General features: G+C 42.6%; 1 protein-coding gene across 5 annotated transcripts in view; it reads right to left on the bottom strand.

Moving 5' to 3' along the window:
- LOC115569871 (leucine-rich repeat and fibronectin type III domain-containing protein 1-like protein) overlaps positions 1–18,572 on the bottom strand; it is a 302,682-nt gene that overhangs the window by 90,059 nt on the left and 194,051 nt on the right. For all 5 annotated transcript variants that reach the window (XM_030398095.1, XM_030398102.1, XM_030398070.1 and 2 more), the window contains one exon: positions 18,211–18,305. The gene's annotated coding sequence lies outside the window, so the exon portion shown is untranslated. The remainder of the gene's footprint in view (positions 1–18,210; positions 18,306–18,572) is intronic.

Raw genomic sequence — 18,572 nt, 5'->3', positions numbered from 1 at the left:
TTGTGTGTGTGTAATTCGTAAAAGCGATTGCATTGTTTGCCATTAATCTTTTTGAAAATGTTCATGCAGTGCACAAGTGTTTGTCTCTTGCGAGATGTCAGGGCAGTATAGATAACATATGACCTTTAAAGGAGGAGGAGATGGAGAGCTGCTTCATATCTGGCATTAACATCCATCGTGGGAGATTTGACAATGCTAAATACGAGTGTTAACGAGAGGAGATGAAGGTTGTTCATCGACAGACCGTCACCAACCGCAACATGACCAGACTCCCTTAAAAAACATCACACTTTGAACGTTGTTGAGTGAAGAGAAACTTAACAAACTTTGTGAAACACTGTCTCTGATAGTTTCGTCATTATTTTGGCCTTCTTGCAAATTCGGCACTAAATGTCAACCAATTTGTTTGTTCTTTCAATGTAAAAAGTGTCAGTTTGTTGAGGTAAAGCTTGTTCTACCATCTGACATTTAGCAGCTGTTTGAACACACTGATTACACTGATTTCACCATTCACACCCAATTTATGAAAGAATAGACATTTCTGTTCAATGATGTTAAACACAAATCTTTTACAAATACACTAAACGGTAAACAGTGCAGGATACCTCTTTGTAGCCCGTGGAGAAAGTCCCCAGACTCCCTTAAAAAATCAATCATTTTGTGAGATGTTGAGTTTAAAGGACCTTTATAAACTTTGTGAAATGCTGTCTCTGATGAATTCTTTATTATCTTAGCCTTCTTGTAAATTCGGCATTAAATGTCAACTAATTATTTGTTCTTTCAATGTAAAGAGTCAGTTTGTTGTGGTAAAGCTTGTTGTACCATCTGACATTTAGCAGCAGTTTGAACACACTGATTACACTGATTTCACCCTTTACACTTCATTTATGAAAGGAGACATTCTTATTTTTTTTATTACGCTAGACACAATTTTTTTTAAAATACACTAAGCGGTTAACAATGCAGGCTACTTCTTTTTTGCCCGTGGAGAAAGTCCCCAGCCTCCCTTTAAAAATCAGTCAGTTTTGTGAGATGCTGAGTTAGAAGGAACTTTATAAACTTTGTGAAACTCTTTCTCTGACAAATTCTTTATGATTTGTGCCTTCTTGTAAATTTGGCATCAAATGTCAACTAATTATTTGTTCTTATAATGTAAAAGAGTCAGTTTGTTGTGGTAGAGCTTATTGTACCATCTGACATTTAGCAGGTGTTTGAACACACTGATTTCACCTTTTACTCTCCATTTATGAAAGGAGACATTTCTATTCAATGATTCTAAACACACATTTTTATAAAAACAGTAAACAATGCATGATACTTTTTTTTGTTGCCCGTGGCGAACATCCCCAGACTCCCTTTAAAAATCAGTCAGTTTTGTGAGATGTTGAGTTTGAAGGAACTTTATAAACTTTGTGAAACGCTGTCTCTGACAAATTCTTTATTATTTGAGCCTTCTTGTAAATTCGGCAAATGTCCTACGTTAACTTTTTTCCCTCCTTGTGTTAAAAACATCCTGTTTGTTTTAGTAATGTGCGTCTTTACGTTGTCACTCAACACGCTGGTTAACACCAGCTGTGAACTGACAGACTTAAAGCTGTCCATGTTAATACCAGGTACAAACAGGTACGGACAGAATTAGAGAGAGAAACTTTATTATAAATAAAGACAGCTCACTACTTTAAGCCGCTCTATTCTGAGATCTTGTTTGTGTGCATGAAGCTGAGGAGGTGTGCGGTGGGGAAGGACAGTCAGGTCTTGGCTGCATGCTGGCAGAGAGGACACTCGGCTTTAACGCACAGCAGGAGTAAAGAGGGAGCGGCTGCTGAACTGTGTTGCATTTAAGTGCACCATCATTCCTAAAGTCAAGTCATCATCTGCTTATTGCTCGTGCTGGCAGGAGGCCACACCGCGCAGCCCGGTCGCAGCCCGGCTGATGAAAATCACTGATTTATCTGACAACAAATCCCTGATACACAACCTGCACGTGTCCAGATCAATCATGTTAAACATGTTCCTGACAGAAGATAAAGCCAGCCGCCGAACCAGGGCAGAGAATCACTGTACAGACGACAGGACATTAGATCTGATGTATTTCTTCTTCGCTGCATTAGAAATTCTAAAAGTTATTTATCTGTTTTTAGACACCTCTCTGAGCTGGAAGAACCTCGTCTGTTTACTTCTCTCACATGCAGGACGATGATTAGCACCGTTTATAATAAAGAGCTTTAAATATTATTCCACGAATAGAAAGTGGTGAGATCAACAGAGATCAGGTAATTATGCTCCGTAAGAAAAATAAGATATCTATAATTGGATTCTCAGTATTTTCTTGATATTTTAAATGAACTGTTGCCTCTATATTATTTATTTAGGTCAGTCAGAGAGTTTATTTATTCTACAGGTCCGAGCAAACTCAGAACTGAAATGAAAGAAGAAAAGCAATTAAAATCTGCTGAACGAGAAAAAACACAAACACTGGAGTGAACTGACACTGTGACTGAAAAGGCAAACCACACAATGAAAACAATGACCATAAATTAACAATAAGAAGAAAACAATAAGCCCTACTTAATGTTGGTAGGCTCTCTGGATGTGTGTGGGTCTGAATGCACCCTGAATAATTACCCACAGCTTTGATACGGCACACACTCGCAGTCCGACACACGAGGCTTTTCTGATTGTTGCTAGCTTTGTTTAAAGCCATTGTTCCTCTGCTGATCTAATTAGACTGGAGGCTTCAGGACTGTGAAGTGGTCCACTGAGGAGAGCCGGCTGGCCACCAGGCCGGGTGAACGAGAGGCCGGTACATGTGTCCTCATTGTCCCCAAAAACTTTAGATGTTATTGCTGTAGTTCAACCAGAGATGGACTGAGGGTCTTAAATCTGCAGTTTCTCTAACGGCCAGCAGGGGGCGATTCCACTGAGCCACATTCCATGAAAGCTTTTGAGAAAATGATCCTACTTCTCGTTTGATTTATCACCTAAGTAAACATTTTCCTGTCTCAGCTGCTACTTTCAAGTCTCATTTAATACAACATGATGTTTATCTTGTAAAATAGGGTTCCATTTGTAGAGAAATTGATGATAAAGCAGAGTATGCAATCAGATCCAATCAGGATATCATCCCCAGCTCCACCCTCTGATCCAAACATGGTCTCTTCAGACAGGAAAGCTAAACTCAAGGCTCTGAAACAGTCGGCCACAAACCAAAGGTTGCCGTCAGGGTAGGTTTGATGGCATATGATGCCTGAAATTTAACTAAGGTTTTCCAATATCAGTGCAAAAAGGTGAGGAAGGAGCACAGGTTGCTAAAGTTAGCCTAAAACTGCTAACATTAGCAGCCAGGAAATGAAACAGCGCTCTTCTTTTACAGTGTGAAGTTGTGAGGCATTGTGAAAACACCAGCACTGAGCGTCTCGAGGGGTTGTCCCAATTCATTCGGGATATTCCAACTTGTAACCCTCCAAGAAGGGATTGGATTGGGCCAAATTTGGGCCAACAGAGGTATCAGTGACAATGACCCACACAGATATAAATAGGTGTGTCTACATGATAACCAAGGTTAAACACAGAGAGGGCACACAGCAGGCGTGGACACATTTAACAACCCTGCCGACCCCGAGACAGCATGTAGTAGATCATCCAACAAACAGGATACAAACACCAGACAACTTATTTAAGGTTTAGACACATGGGGCCTTTTAACAACAGCGATGTACCAATATGAGGCTGTTAATCACAGACAGGCACACCGGGGCTTTTAATAAAGGTATGGATGAGGCTGTTCATCAAAGGTATGGGCACACTGGGTCCCTTTATTAAAAATGGAGCTGATGCCTGCTGGTTGCTGCGATATAAACGCATTATAGGCTCTTTGTCAAAGGTGCGGACGCTGAGTGGGATTGTAAAGGTAAGGCCAATTAATGCTGCAACAGAAGAGTTCACTTCATCTTTGTAGTTTTTTTTAACACCATTTGGAAAATCTCTTTGATTGTGTTTCAAGGTTTCATGATAATGATTTCTTTGAAACGTGTTTGAAAGCAGAAGGTAACAAACCAGGTGACGCTGAAGTTATTTTCACCTCAAAGAGACTCGTTCTTTTAAACTGGCTGAGCTGGTGAATCAAACCTCTGATGATCAGTCATGAAGAGTGCTGCAGACCATTAGAGGCGATTTTAACTTTTCGATTAAAGATATCAGTCGGAGACAAACTGCTCGGGACTGAGACGACCAAAGTAACGTCCAAAAAGGTATTTTTGTCCAAACAACAGTCCGAAGCCCAAAGACTGCACACAAAGCTGCACTTCCTGGCATTTAAGAAGCTGAAAACAGCAAAACGTTTGACACTCGTTGGCAGCTAATTCTCTCTTGATCAGCTGATCGCTGCAGCTCTAAATACCCCTGAGTTTACAGTCCAAGTGTTTACTGTCAGGGGATAATCTCACTTATATGTGGCTGAGATGTTGCAGTATTTTGACCTGCGCACTCCGCCTCAGATTGTTTGGCTTTGTTAATCCACTCTTGTAATATCTGCTTTTTTTGGAGCTGTAGTTTCCCCAGTAAACACACCAACCACTTTGGCTGTCGCGGCTGCAGAGTCCCTGGCTCAGAACCGAAGCCGTAACCTCCAGCGGTTGACTTGTATTGTTCGTTAAGACTTCTTTAAACTGAACATTAGCTTCATTTAGGAGTTTTTGCATCGTCCTGGCCTGTTTAAGATGATCCCGGTGTAAACGCTGCAGTTAATCCATTTCCTCCAACATGTATTTGTTCAATTAAACTGTTCAAACTATGAAGACCACAGAAAAGAAGAAAACAGTGTCAGCACCAGTTTATCAGGTTCTTACTGGTGTCAAGTCAACATAAGGTGAATGGCTCGATCACCTTTATTGTACGACTCCTACCTTTTATGAGCATAATGGTACGATATTCCTTTAAAAAAAAAATGTTTTAAATATCAATATGTATGTATAATAAGGCCTATTATGTTTTAAGTGGCCGACCTGAATGATTCATGACTCCTTAATCAAATCCTTTGAGTCTAAATCAAATATATTCAGTCACTCAGCGTGGACGTAGATGAAATGTGGAGGAAGAAATTAAATAAGCAAGTCAACAAGAAGGTAATTTGATTTCATTCAAACCACCTGTATATACTCGTATCTTCGCTTACATGTTGACTCAGGTAACTTCATGTTTAATGCACGATCAAGGGGAGATTTCAAAAAGTAAAAGCACTGTGTCGTTATCTCAGTTCTTCAAAAAGAAGCAGCAGTGGCATTTTTAAGAGAGAATGAAAGTTAATGAGTTGTTTATCATGTTTGGCGGGTCAGTCGCCGCTGTGATGAGGTCAGCGTCGAGCGGGAATCAGGAGAAATCAATCTTTCCCGTCTGCTCAAGCAGCGACAACAAAATCTGAATTTATTAATGCAACTTTATCTTTAAACGAGGACTTTGCTTCAACCTGCCTGCGTCTATCTGTCATGGAAATTTCCATTGTCTGCTCACCTGCCTGTCCATCTGTCTACCTGTGTGTGTGTGTGTGTGTTCCTTGAGCGTATGTTCAGTGTCCCACACACACACACACACACACACACACACAGTCCACACAGCAGGACACACACACACACACACACACGTTGTTGTATCCGTGGGAAGGTCAGTCCGGCTGTGCGGTTTGGGCGGCGGTACGGTGGCTGACAGGTGTCACGCAGCACCAGGTAATACACCTTGTTTTGCTCTCGCTCTGTCGGCTCGGCTGCAGCCTCGACCTCGTGAAAACAAAGATGCAGACACACACACACACACAAGCAGGAAGTCACAGCACACACACATTCAAACCTGAGTGTACTGACAGATCTGTGTTCATTAAAAAGACGCGTGGCTGCTGGTGTGTGTGTGTGTGTGTGTGTGTGTGTGTGTGTGTGTGCGACGTGTAAGATCATGGACAGGTATTTCACCTTTCTTGGAGACGGAGGTCATTAACGGTTAACGAGCACAGAAGGGACAGCTCTGTGTTTTGGATTTGGGGATCAGGCACTCTTAAGCACCTCGAATATTATTTATTTTTTATCATAAAATACAGAAAATAAACATATTTTTAAACCAAAACAAGCCTGGATTATTCCAGCGGAACACACAAACACTCTGAGCAGCGTGTCAAAACACTGCGAGTATTTCTAACATCACATTAAACAGTAACTTTAGCGAGCTGTCAGCAGCTCTTACTGTCAAATCATCTTTAAAATTCTTACGTCAAAATATCTGTTTGCTTCCTGCACTTGCAACATGTTTAGCCTCATCTCACGAGTCGTCTTTGAATTATTAAAAAACATAAATCCAAAAAAGTTACACAAGTGATGTCAGCTTTTAACACTGCAGCTGATAAATGAGAAATAACGGAGATGCATCATGAAGACGAGCCAGGAGAAATCTCTCTCTCATCATTTAAGATAAATACTGTTTGACACATTAAACCATATCAGTGAGTCACCAAAGACAAACCAACAGAGCTGAAGAGGAAGGCCGAAGGAACGAACCGCCCAAAAATCTCATTTATCAGCTCTTACTTTGAAAATTGGAAACTTCCCACATCATCTCATTCAACATTTCACCGTTTTAGATTGTAGACAAAAAGTAAGAAACTATCTGATATTAGCATTAATCTGTTCGTACTTTACATAATCTCATTCAGAAACACAGAAGGTAAGAAAACAGAGAGTGTTTTGACTTTAATGAGCAACGACGGGACTGAGAAAGGCCGACGAGATGTTGATCACAGTTAAGAAGTTTCCTCTGACAGGTTGAATCAGACACATAAATATAAAATCACACTTTTTTGTATTTATAACATGCTTTGGTTTGTAAATTGATTTGTAAGTTTCTCTGTGTTTTGTCATCTATCAAATGACTCAGAGGTTCTATCAGACGCACAAACTGAGTAAACTGTGACACTGTTGTAGCTCTGAGTCAAACTATAGGAGTTAATTATAAACTAATCACTGCAGCACAACGTTATAAGCTAAGAAAGAAGAAAAAGAAAAAGAATTCAAGCTTATTCATGCTCAATGTTTGATACTGATACGAGTGTATTCTGAGTTTATTTCATACGTATTTGTGCACGAAGTTCTGACGCGTGAAAGAACTGGAAGTGACGTGTGTTGTCAAGTTGTGCATGTGGGTAGTTGGTTACAATATGGCGGATGGAACAACGTGAACACGACGGCTGTGTGTCTCCGATACGTTCTCCATCAGCGTCACTGAAAGAGAAGACAGACTTTCGATATCTGCAGAGAACAAACGTATTCAATGTCTGCAACGTGATGTTCATACAGGACTGATGAACACAGACGCCGTGTGATTAAAATGGCCGCGGTTCTTTTCAGAGTATCCTTGGCTGACACTGAACACTGACTGCACACAATCATCAGTTCTGAGCCTGATTTCATAACAAGTCTCCACTCTGTGTTCCCTCCGCCGGCCCTGAACCCACGACTGCATCAGCTCACAGCAGAGACACAACCAGGAAAATATAAGAGATGAAAATCTGCTGTTTGATTTTCACAGAGGAATTAAAGTCGACGTGAAGTATCAGTCTGAACACTGATGGTGGGAAGATGTTCAACAGCAGCTTCAGCGTTTATCAGACTTGTTTTCTGCAAACCACAGAAACGTCCACGGTTGAAGAGTGTACACATCACCTTCTCCATCACCACCTGTAGCAGCAGGTGGTGATGGAGAAGGTGGCGCCATTATTAAAGCCAACAATGCTGCAGAACAGACGACCAGAGTTCCAGTCAGACCTCTGGGTTTTATTTCTGGGACCCTTTGAAACATTTGCATCTGAGTTATGTGGCTTGAAAACCAGATGATTTTTAAGGAGAGTTGCAGCGTTTGTGGCGACCGAAACAGGTATTTTAAGAGAGAGAGAAACAGAAAGAAAGTCCAACCTAAACAAATAAAATAGCTACATAAAGAAAACGATCTGGGAGTTTGTGGAAACGTGCTTCGCTAACTTTTATTTGGATGATTGGGTTGAAAGAGTGAGAGCAGAGAACAGAGCAGAGATGTATGAAGAAGAAGAAGAAGAAGAAGAAGAAGAAGAAGAAGAAGAAAGAGGACTTTAATAGTGTCAAGAGTACAGAATAAGAGAAAAGAATCAATGGAGAAGAAGAAGAAGAAAGAAGATGAAGAAACAAAGGGGAAGATGACGCAGAGATAAAAATAGACTGTGTGCAGCGAGCTGGCAGCTATGGAAGTGTAGTGAATTCAGCTGGATACATCAGCCCAGGTGTTGTTACTGGCCTGGAGCGACCAGCATGCACCTCTCTCTCTGTGTGTGTGTGTGTGTGTGTGTGTGTGTGTGTGTGTGTGTGTTTGTGCTGACAGAGAGGAAAAAGTTCCCACTTAAATGAGAATGAGGAAGCCCAGAGGGCCTGACCTTCCACCGCCGGATTAACACAACATCAACAACAAAAGGCACACGGGCATACATGTAAACAGGTACACACATGTACACACACACACACACACACACACACACACACACACACACACAGACCTCCTCCACCTCCAGTTTATCATCTAACAGATTATAGGGCGATCTGGGAGGATATAAAGGGGCTTTAATGGAGAGAGAGAGAGAACTTCACTGGCTTCTCTGCTCATATTGGTCTCTGCTTTGTGCCGATTATGGAAAGTTGCAGAGTTAAAAGAGAGAAACAAAAACAAGAGGCTCATTTCCAAACCGATCCCGACTCACTGGAGATCCATGTATTGTCTGAGGCTACAGCGCAGCAGCAGAGCCTCTGCACACGGCCGGACAGCTGACACGGGAACATCACACCTGCATGTGGAGCTGAACATGTGATCCTAAATCCAGCGGTGCTGATGTGCTGCTGAACAGCCTTCAGTCCTCTGAGCTGCAGACTTCAGATCCAGCTCCGCTTCGTTGTCATGCAGACGGCGTTCGGGTTCATCCCAGAGCTAATGGACGGGTCGAGGTCAGCGCTCTGCGCCGACCCGACAATCACTTTTCACACTGAACTGGGAAAAACATTTCTCTTTGGACCGTGTCTCTGTGCTGCTTTTTGAAAAGAGAAAAACAAAACTGTTGACACAAAACTGAAAGCAGACTTTTCTCTAAAGTAATACTGCATATATAATTATAACATTTGGTTTGTTAAACACGTTGGCTCGACTGTTGAGCATTTAGCCTGTTATCTTCCTGTAGTAAAGTAGTGAAGTATATGCAAAAAGGCTCAACTGAACCAAACCAGGTGACGCTGAGCTGAAGAGCCCCGACACAGCAGGCCGACGCCCGGACCACCTCAGAGCTGTGGTTAGCTCTCATGATGAGGTATGGAGAGTTATTTCCTCTCAAGCAGGTGAGAAACAGAGTTGGTTACCTGTCAGCTGTGGTGCCAAACATAAACTGTATATTGATTAAAACTCAGCTAACTAGTCAGTATTTAGTGGTAGAAACTAGAGCGGATACAAGTGACCCAGCAGACGGTTTACAGATAAATAAGAGTGATATTATTTTACAGGAACTATAACCACTCCAGTCTCAGAGTGGAGAACAACCAGTGCTGCTTTTAGGAGCTTCTTTGCTTCAGTGTTTCCATTTTCTGCCATTAAATACTTTCAAAGCACTTTGTTTATTTGAGAACTTTAACAAGCAGATTCAGATTATTCAGCACTGATCGTCCGTTACTCGTGACATCAGATGTGTTGGGTGGTCACCGCTAACAGAGGATTAATGCATGTATATTTTATCTTTAATCAGACAGAAAAATGCAGAATATGGGTCCTGACACTGTTGGTAGGAATGATGAAATATTTTTTTTGTTCCATATTTAATTCACATTTGCATTGTTTTCTGTGAAGCCACAGTGAAAAGACAAAAGCCTCCTGTGAAAAACTACTAGAGGATGGATTGTAGTCAGTGTTGATGCAACTGTGAGTGGATCCTCTGTATGCTTAGTGCAGTGCATTGTGGGACGAGACTGAAAGATGATTTGGTATTCACAGGAACATTTTTATCAGGCTCACACTGGAGAGAGGGACCAAATCAGTCCACTCAGAAAAGGAAGTGTTAAGAATGAATTTGTAGTGTTGAAGTTGACTGGTAACGAGCTGAAGCGCTCCTCGTCTCGTCTGCCTGTGTGTGTGCTGTGAACTGTGACTGCTGCAGAAAGGAGGCGAGCGTTTGTCGGCCGACGCAGACTCGTTAAAAGCAGAGCTGTCCATTCATGAGAGGTGCAGCTGTGTGTGTGTGTGTGTGTGTGTCTACAGCTTCAGACACCTGATTCTGTCACCGCTCGCTTACGTAACGGACACAAGAAAATGAATCAGCTGAAAAAGGATGAAAGAGAAACGCAGAAATATGGTGTCGACATGAGGAGAGAATATTACCTCCGAGGAAGGCGCGTTGTTGTTTTGTGCACCGGGTCGTTCTGTTGTGATGTTCTGAGCTGGAGGACAAAAGTTTTCCCACTTTATTTGTTTAAGTCAGTGGAAGCTCATTCAGAATTTGAGAGCTGTGGTGACGACGACAACGTGTAGGGACGCTTACAGCTTACGGAGTTGTTGTTTGTCAGAACAACAGAAGCATTTTCCAACGACCTCCGTGTGAAAGATGGGCTGTGATGACACTCAGCACATTCGCAAAGACGGATACAGCACTCGTGGTTCAACGGTTCTGATTCATTCAAAGCAGACTAGCAGCAGAAATGTTTCATCAGCTCTGAAATATGCTAAATGTAATGTTCCTCCATGTTTCTGAAAGATGTTTCTTTAAGGCAAAAATGCAAATGATGCAATCTGTAAGAGTGAGAAGCAGCTCGCTCTGTTTTCATCACGTCGTTTGAAAGCGTTGGATCCCATCAGCAGCGAGCTAACATCTGTCTCTGACTGAGATTTATAAATCTTTACACAAACTGATTTTGTGAAAGCATCTTTTTACCAGCATTGTTTACAACTTACTGTTTGGTGCTGACCTCTAGTGGCCGTAGTAATTATTGCAGAGCAGAGGAGGAAGTCGCACAACGTGTCCAAAAGTCAACACTGAGATATTTTAAAGGTCAGGAAGAAAAATCTGGAGAAAGAAAGCTAATTGTTGAGTCTCATTAAAGGTCGTTTAATATCGAATCGCCTGAGCAGCTCCCTGATGACTGAAGCTGAAGTCCTGGATCCTCAGTCCTCTTTCCCTCCCAGTTAAAGCTCCATGTTTATCCATCAGAGAGCCCAGAGATCTGTTTTTATTCGTCTGTCTGGGAGCTTTAACTTTACCGTCTGCTCTCTGCAAATCTGTCCTGAATCTCTCTGTGAAACGCTGCACGCCGCCGGTCTGTTGCTCAGCAGCTGAACTCTGACCGAGCTGCAGAGAGCGAGAGATAAAAACAGACGTGGTGAACAACAGGAGAGAGAACAAGAATCGTCCTGAAGGCCAACAAGGCAAATGGAAACTTCGTCAACTCATCAGAGTTACAACTCAAATCAAAAACCTTCCAGGTACGTGTTCTCTGAGGTTTCTAAGACTTCACGACTGTCAACAGAGACCACTTTTATCTCGAGATCAAGTTAAAACAAGATCGATTTGATCGCCATTTTCAACGACAGGAACTTTTCCCAGAAGCTTTTCAGGAGCTCACCAACTTCACTGACTTTGAGCTGAAGAACTCGGGTTTCAATTTTGATTCCGTTCCACCCAAAATGTGCTCTGGTTGCAGAAATGTGTTTGAAAAACGGTATCAAATTGTGGCGAGTTTGCTTCACTGAACATCACTGATTCTGTGACAGTGAGTCACCTTTTGGCGCAGACAGGCAGAAACTGAGGCGATGTATAAATCCCGACTCTGGTGGGACTCGAACCATCAACCTTTGAGTCACTTCTCCTGTGTTTAACTAGAAGTCCATTACACCACAGAGCCTCATGATCCCTCTCGCCGTCATGAAGGTTTTTGTTGATCTCAGACTCGTCAAATATATTACAAATATTGAGCAGTAAGACAAACAGTGCTGCCTCTCGTCTAAACGTACGTTATGTTGAAAAGCGAATACATCAGAGAGTTTTGGAGAGAAACGCTGAATATATGAGCAAAACTTCACAGGGGAGAGCAGCGAGGATACAGCTCCGCTAAGCGCCAATAAATAGATGCTGGATTTATTTATTTCATGAGACAGCAACAGTATTTTCCCCCCAAAGGAAAAGGATCAAATAATCTGGGTTTTCATTCAGATCACCGTTGCTTCCCCGACAGATGCATTTCTATGTTCTCTGCTAAATTGCCAGAATAGAAGATGTGTTCAAATATCAACGTTTCCAAAATACGAGCAGGAGGAGCTGCTGGTGACGTGGCAGCCGGAACATTTAGTTCAGAGACGTCAGGACATTTTCACGAGTATGCAGAGAAACGTTCAAACGCCGACATCTATTCTGCCGATGGTCGCACTTTCTCTCACCTTCCATTCGCTCTCCAACATCAAGCGAAATAAAAGTTACTGAGCAGGAAGTTAATCTACCACATGAAGACTTTTGATTTGTCGCACAATAATTGTGCCTGAAACAAAGACGTTGCTTCTGTTACTGGTCTAAATTACCTTAATCTCAATGGTTCTTCAGATGCAAACATGAACGAGGAAAAGATATTTTTTGCTTCTGAGTTTGTTTCTGGGACTTTAATCTCATCTCCAACACATCCGTCTGTAGTCAGAACCACTTTGTTCTCCCCTCCCCCGTCCTCTGCACGGCAGAAGTTACAGGAAAGCGTTGCAAAGATGCAGAGTGAAAAATAATCACCGCTGCTTCATATCTACATCTGTATCTCTGCAGACGATTGTTTCCTAACAGATGAATGCGCTGTGAAGATACGGAGACGGAGACGCAAAGCAGGAAACACATCGTGATAATAAATAGTCTTGCTGCTCTGCGGTTCTTCCAAGAGCCGTGAAATCAAAACCCAGAGAACACAATACCTGCACTAATAACCCACTTCACAAATTTATTGTCTCCATTGCGTTTATTAAATCCTCCTTTATTTTTCTACCACTTCACCCTTTTCTCTCCCTCTCTCCATTCATTCATTCCTCCCCTGTGGTTTTTCTGTTCTAAGCGAGTGGAGATGATCGTTTTCTGTGCGCTTTAGGTCTCCGAGCGTTTGGTTCCCATTAGCAGCGAGCTAAAATCTGTCACAGACTCAGAGGCTTTTTTTTCTAACGCCTGCTCCTCGCTACTGTTCAACGCAGAAACTCATATCAGCAACCCAAACCCTCCAAAAGAGCTTTGTGGTGCGAAGAGGCTTCTCTTATGTGGCGACGTGATGTCGGAAAGAATAGTTTCAGAATGATGAGAAGAGAGAAAACAACAGAAGACAAAATGTACGTATCACACATGGAGATATGAGACAATACGTGTCGCCGGAGCAGCTGTGTTGTTTTCACACTTTCATGTCAGAGAAAAAAAAATATTTCTGTGTTTTAACGTCTCAAAGTTTTTAGTGTTTCTGTAAAATTCGAATGTTTTATGGAAGTCAAGAAGAAATGGAATAATAAGTTACCCCAGAAGTCACAAGTCTTTGAAATGACTTCTTGTTTTTCTGCAAGGGGACAAAATTAACTCACATTTTCTAATCATAATTAATTCATTAATTAGGAAAAAGTCTTTTGTGAAAGGTTGCAGCCTCGCAGCAGTCGAATCATTGTTCTCATTAACAGCTTAAAAGCCCCAAAACAGCAGGAAGTAGAAAAACCTTTTTTCCTTAACTTATCAATCTGAAGTGAACTTCTGATTGCACAGTTTCATGACTGCAGAAAAATGACACCATCTGAATATTTGTTCCACATAAAATGTCACTTTCAAATTTCCACCGGGCCAAAAAACTGAAGGTGAAATTACGGCAACATGTGACTTGCATCTGCTTTCGAATAGCGAGCTAACGGTGGAACAACTGGAATAACTGCAGAAGAAGAAGAATAGAGGTGAAGACGGAGCGCTCCGGTGTTGTGTCTCCTCTCCCCATCGGGTCTTGGGTAGGGGTTAAGAAACACACTGAAGTCTTTCTTTGGATTGTATCCAGGCTGTTAGCGTTAGCCATCATGCTAACACTGTCTCTGCTACAGTAAAAGTGCAGGAAGACTCTCGTTTCTTGATGCACGAGAACTAAAATGTTATTGAAATGGTTTCTTAAATGTTTGTTTTTTAACTGGGGAGCAGAAAACTTCCACCTAAACTGGATCTGGACGCATTAAGCTGCTCTTCAGTGTGTTAGCAGCTGCTTACTTACAGACCCTGCAGGCTTTAATCACCCTCTGATCCACCTGATGAATTAAAGTCCACTTTAATTCACTCTGTTTTACTTCTGTTTTGTTTTTTCAGCTTCTTCTCCAGCTGGTCTCTAACTGGGTCTCTCTGTTGTTGGTCGTGTACAAGTGGATTCATAAAACTGAAGGTGAAATTACGGCAACATGTGACGTGCATCTGCTATCGTACAGCGAGCTAACGGTGGAACAACTGGAATAACTGCAGAAGAAGAAGAATAAAGGAGGAGGCGAAGAGGAAGCGCTCCGGTGTTGTGTCTCCTCTCCCCATCGGGTCTTGGGTAGGGGTTAAGAAACACACTGAAGTCTTTCTTTGGATGGTATCCAGGCTGTTAGCGTTAGCCATCATGCTAACACTGTCTTTGCAACAGTAAAAGTGCAGGAAGACTCTCGTTTCTTGATGCATGAGAACTAAAATGTGACTGAAATGGTTTCTTAAATGTTTGTTTTTAAACTGGTGAGCAGAAAACTTCTCTCTAAACTGGATCTGGACGCATTAAGCTGTTCTTCAGTGTGTTAGCAGCTGCTTACTTACAGACCCTGCAGGCTTTAATCACCCTCTGATCCACCTGATGAGTTAAAGTCCACTTTAATTCACTCTGTTTTACTTCTGTTTTGTTTTTTCAGCTTCTTCTCCAGCTGGTCTCTAACTGGGTCTCTCTGTTGTTGGTCGTGTACAAGTGGATTCATAAACGACTTGTTATTGTTAAAATTGCACACAGTGATTTGATTTCCTGTCAATTTAAAACCCTAGAGAGACACGGAACCATTCGGGTCTGTTGAAGCAAAAAAAACCAAACATGATGAACATCTCAGAGAAACGCTGACGCTGAACTGCTGCTGCAGGACGGCGAACATTTCTCATTACATCCGACAATAAAGCAAACAGAAACTGTCCCGAGACAGAAATTAGTATTCAATTTCTCTCTGCCGCTGATTGTTTGTGAGAATGTTTTGCTTCTATAAATGTAAAGTCAAGCGCAAACGCGACAGACACAATCACAACAGAAAAGTGCTCTTTTAATTTTGGCTCCCTCAGAGGAAATCCTCAACAATGGCGTCGCTGTTTGTGAAGGATCGGCTCACAAAAGGGACGATGCTCTGGGACGCGTCTTTAACGCAGCTGAAAACCCATTCAGTCGGCAGTGAGGAGGTTGATTTTCGTTCTGTGAATTGAAGCAATTGGCAGTCAAATTGCCGTTTGTGTGTTTTGTGTGAATGCGCTGCTCCTCTCTGGAGAGCAGACTCAGTCCTTCTGCATCCAAATTGTTTACCGACCGAAAAAAGCAATCACAGCGTTAAAAAAATGACTCCGGTGACGTTGTGACGAGGTGAGAGACAGAGAAATAAAATCCTTCTGGACGGATTGGTGGATTTTAGGCCAAAACGCAATGTTTTCCTGAACCAAACCATGAGAACAGAGTGGTCACCTCATGACGTGTCAGTTAAAAATGGAAGAGCATCCTCATCAGCTACTATCAGTGAGGTATGGTACCGGGCCTGACTCGAATCAGACAGAATCACAGGCACAAGAACCTCTCACCCTGGACTCTGCAGGACCAGAAGGATCTCCAGACTGTCTCCTGCAGCATCCTGATGTAATTAAAACACTTTGTAAATCTTAAAGTTCTCCTGACTGAATGTCCTTTTAAATAAAGTGTTACGATACAGCTGCAACAAACGAGGCGGGAAGTCTTTACACTTCCAACCTTGACCACATCTCATAAACTCATACAGGCTATTAGCCTCTGATGGAACCGCCCAAACACTATCAGAACACCATCCGCTGTTAGTTTTCATTGCCTATAAAAGTGTTGTTACCGCCGAGCAGCTGAGCTGATGTTCTGCTCGGGTTTTACAGCTGCTGCAGACTGTCACGGCGTCCTCGACTCTGCTTTAAGAGGCGGCAGACGCGTCCTTGATATACGCTCAGCACACAGGACGGAGACACAAGAATCCATGTTCACGGATCGTACACACCTTCGCTAAAGAGCCCAGTGAATCAGAACTTTACAGAGGTCCGGGTCGTAGAATCAGGACAGGAGGCTGTGTGTACCAGCAGCTCCAGTTTAACTGACATCACGTATAAGCGGGATAATGCCCGACGAGGTGTCCATAAACAGGAGTTAATGGACGACGCGGAGGCCTTTAACTTCTGTTTATGGACAGCTCGAAGGGCATTATCCCGCTTATACCATGGTCACTTGCCAAAGAAAATAAATTTGGACCATTAATTTACATTTTCATGCGTTTTACAATCAAAATATAAAGTTTTTCACAAGCCATAACTTAGTTTCCCTGGTAACGCCTGAGGGTTTGACTAATACCTGGAACAATCATTATTCTCCCGTCAGATTCTTATGCAACGGAGACGTTGTTCACTCCTCCAGTAAATAGGACGGACCATAGATACGACTTGGCAACGGGAGATATTCTAGTCCGCTCAGCGATGAGCCAGCAAGCTAACGCTATGCTAGCAAGATTCAAAGTCAATAACATTGCGTACGGTTGACAAACAGTAAATATAATTTGACAGTATGCTAGCTAACACGATTAGCTAGCAAACCAGTCATGTCATTGTCCCCAAATCAATATCAAGATTTTCACGAACAAATGACCGGCCGTGTGTAACGTTACTGTGGCCGCAGCCTGAAGCAGAGAGCTGAACAGTGAACGGGATGAGAGATTATTCGCGTATCAGTAAGTTTAGAGGGGAAGTGAACTTTCTGCAGCTTGTGTGTTACAGTCGCCACCCTGTGGTGTTCAGAGGATAAGACACTGAAGGACTGACGGACTGAACTCAGTGCTGGAAATAAAATATTAAGATTTGATACACCAGCTAGCGCATTAATTTACAGCGGTGAACAGACAGCTTGACTGGAACTACTTAGTAGGTGTCCATATATCAGGGGTTAATGGACACCCTGCAGCCAATCAGAATCGAGTATTCCCCCAGACCAGGGTATAATAGGTTTTAAAAAGATGTACGTTCAATAACATGTTAATTGTTACACACTGGTAGTTCTCCTGTTATACTTCCGCACACACACACACACACACACACACACACACACACACACACACCAGAGGCAGCTGGTGGTCGACACACAGACGATCAACATGCCTGTCACACCTTCTCTGTGCACTCTGCCAGTATGACTCTGCAAACAGAGACACACACACACACACACAACACACACACACACACACAGCTGTCTGTCTTATTTGTGTGTTTACAGAGTGTGTTTGTTGTGTGTGTGCGTGTGTGTGCATACATTTTTCATATGTCAGACGGCAACAAAAACCAGTAGATTCACCTCTAACCTGCTAACCTGTGGTAGCTTCAGAATATCTTCAAGAAGAATGTGTGTGTGTGTGTGTGTGTGTCTGTGTGTGTGTGTCTGTGTGTGTGTGTGTGTGTGTGCGTGTGTGTGTGTGTGTGTGTGTGTGTGTGTGCGTGTGTGTGTGCGTGTGTGTGTTGGCAAAAGATCAATTTCCAGCTCTGGTAGATTCAATATTTATCAAATAGAGGAGACGCAGGTGTCCGACTGCTGGATCTGAAATTGCAACCGAGGGATGAAAGAAGGAGAGAGAGAGCGAGAGAGGAAGAGAGAGAGAGAGAGAGAGAGAGCCGCCCACGTCCAGTTATGAATATTAGCAGCTCAAAGCGGGCCGAGCCAACAGACAGAATCTTATTTGTGTCCTCCGTCTCTCTCGTCACATCCATCACTCTCGTCTGTTCGGGCCTCTGATTCGTCGCTACGCCAGAAATTGTTTCTGTTTCAGTTTCATTCAACAAATCAAATCGAGTGCTGCAGGATTTCACTCATCCATCAGGATGTATTAGAGAACAAAAACACCAGCAGATGATGCCAGCCAGCAGTAACTCACCTGATTCTGAAGGTTTTCAGTATTTCTTTATCAATCGGAGCCGATCAGAACCGAGTCCAGCTGTGACGCGGTGACTGGATCTGACGTGCAACAGCCTGAAACAGAAGAAATGGAAGCAAACGCTCAGTCGGGTTTGGATCAAACACAACGCGGTTACTGCAGCATAAGTTCCTGTAACATGTAAAGATATTCTGGATGTTTGCAGACGATGCAGGCGTCTCTGAGAGAAGACGACAGACGTGTGCTGAAGTTCAGGGTCGTCATGATATTCAGGATATTCACGATAACCACGATGTAAGATCATCTGGTCGCCTGTTCACAAGATGTTATTTGTTTACACTGTTATGGTTGCAGACTCAAAC

This window comes from Sparus aurata, chromosome 2 (assembly GCF_900880675.1).
Source record: "Sparus aurata chromosome 2, fSpaAur1.1, whole genome shotgun sequence".
Lineage (NCBI taxonomy): Eukaryota > Metazoa > Chordata > Actinopteri > Spariformes > Sparidae > Sparus > Sparus aurata.
Note: the sequence above shows the minus strand (reverse complement) of the source record. Positions and strands in the feature narration are given on the sequence as shown.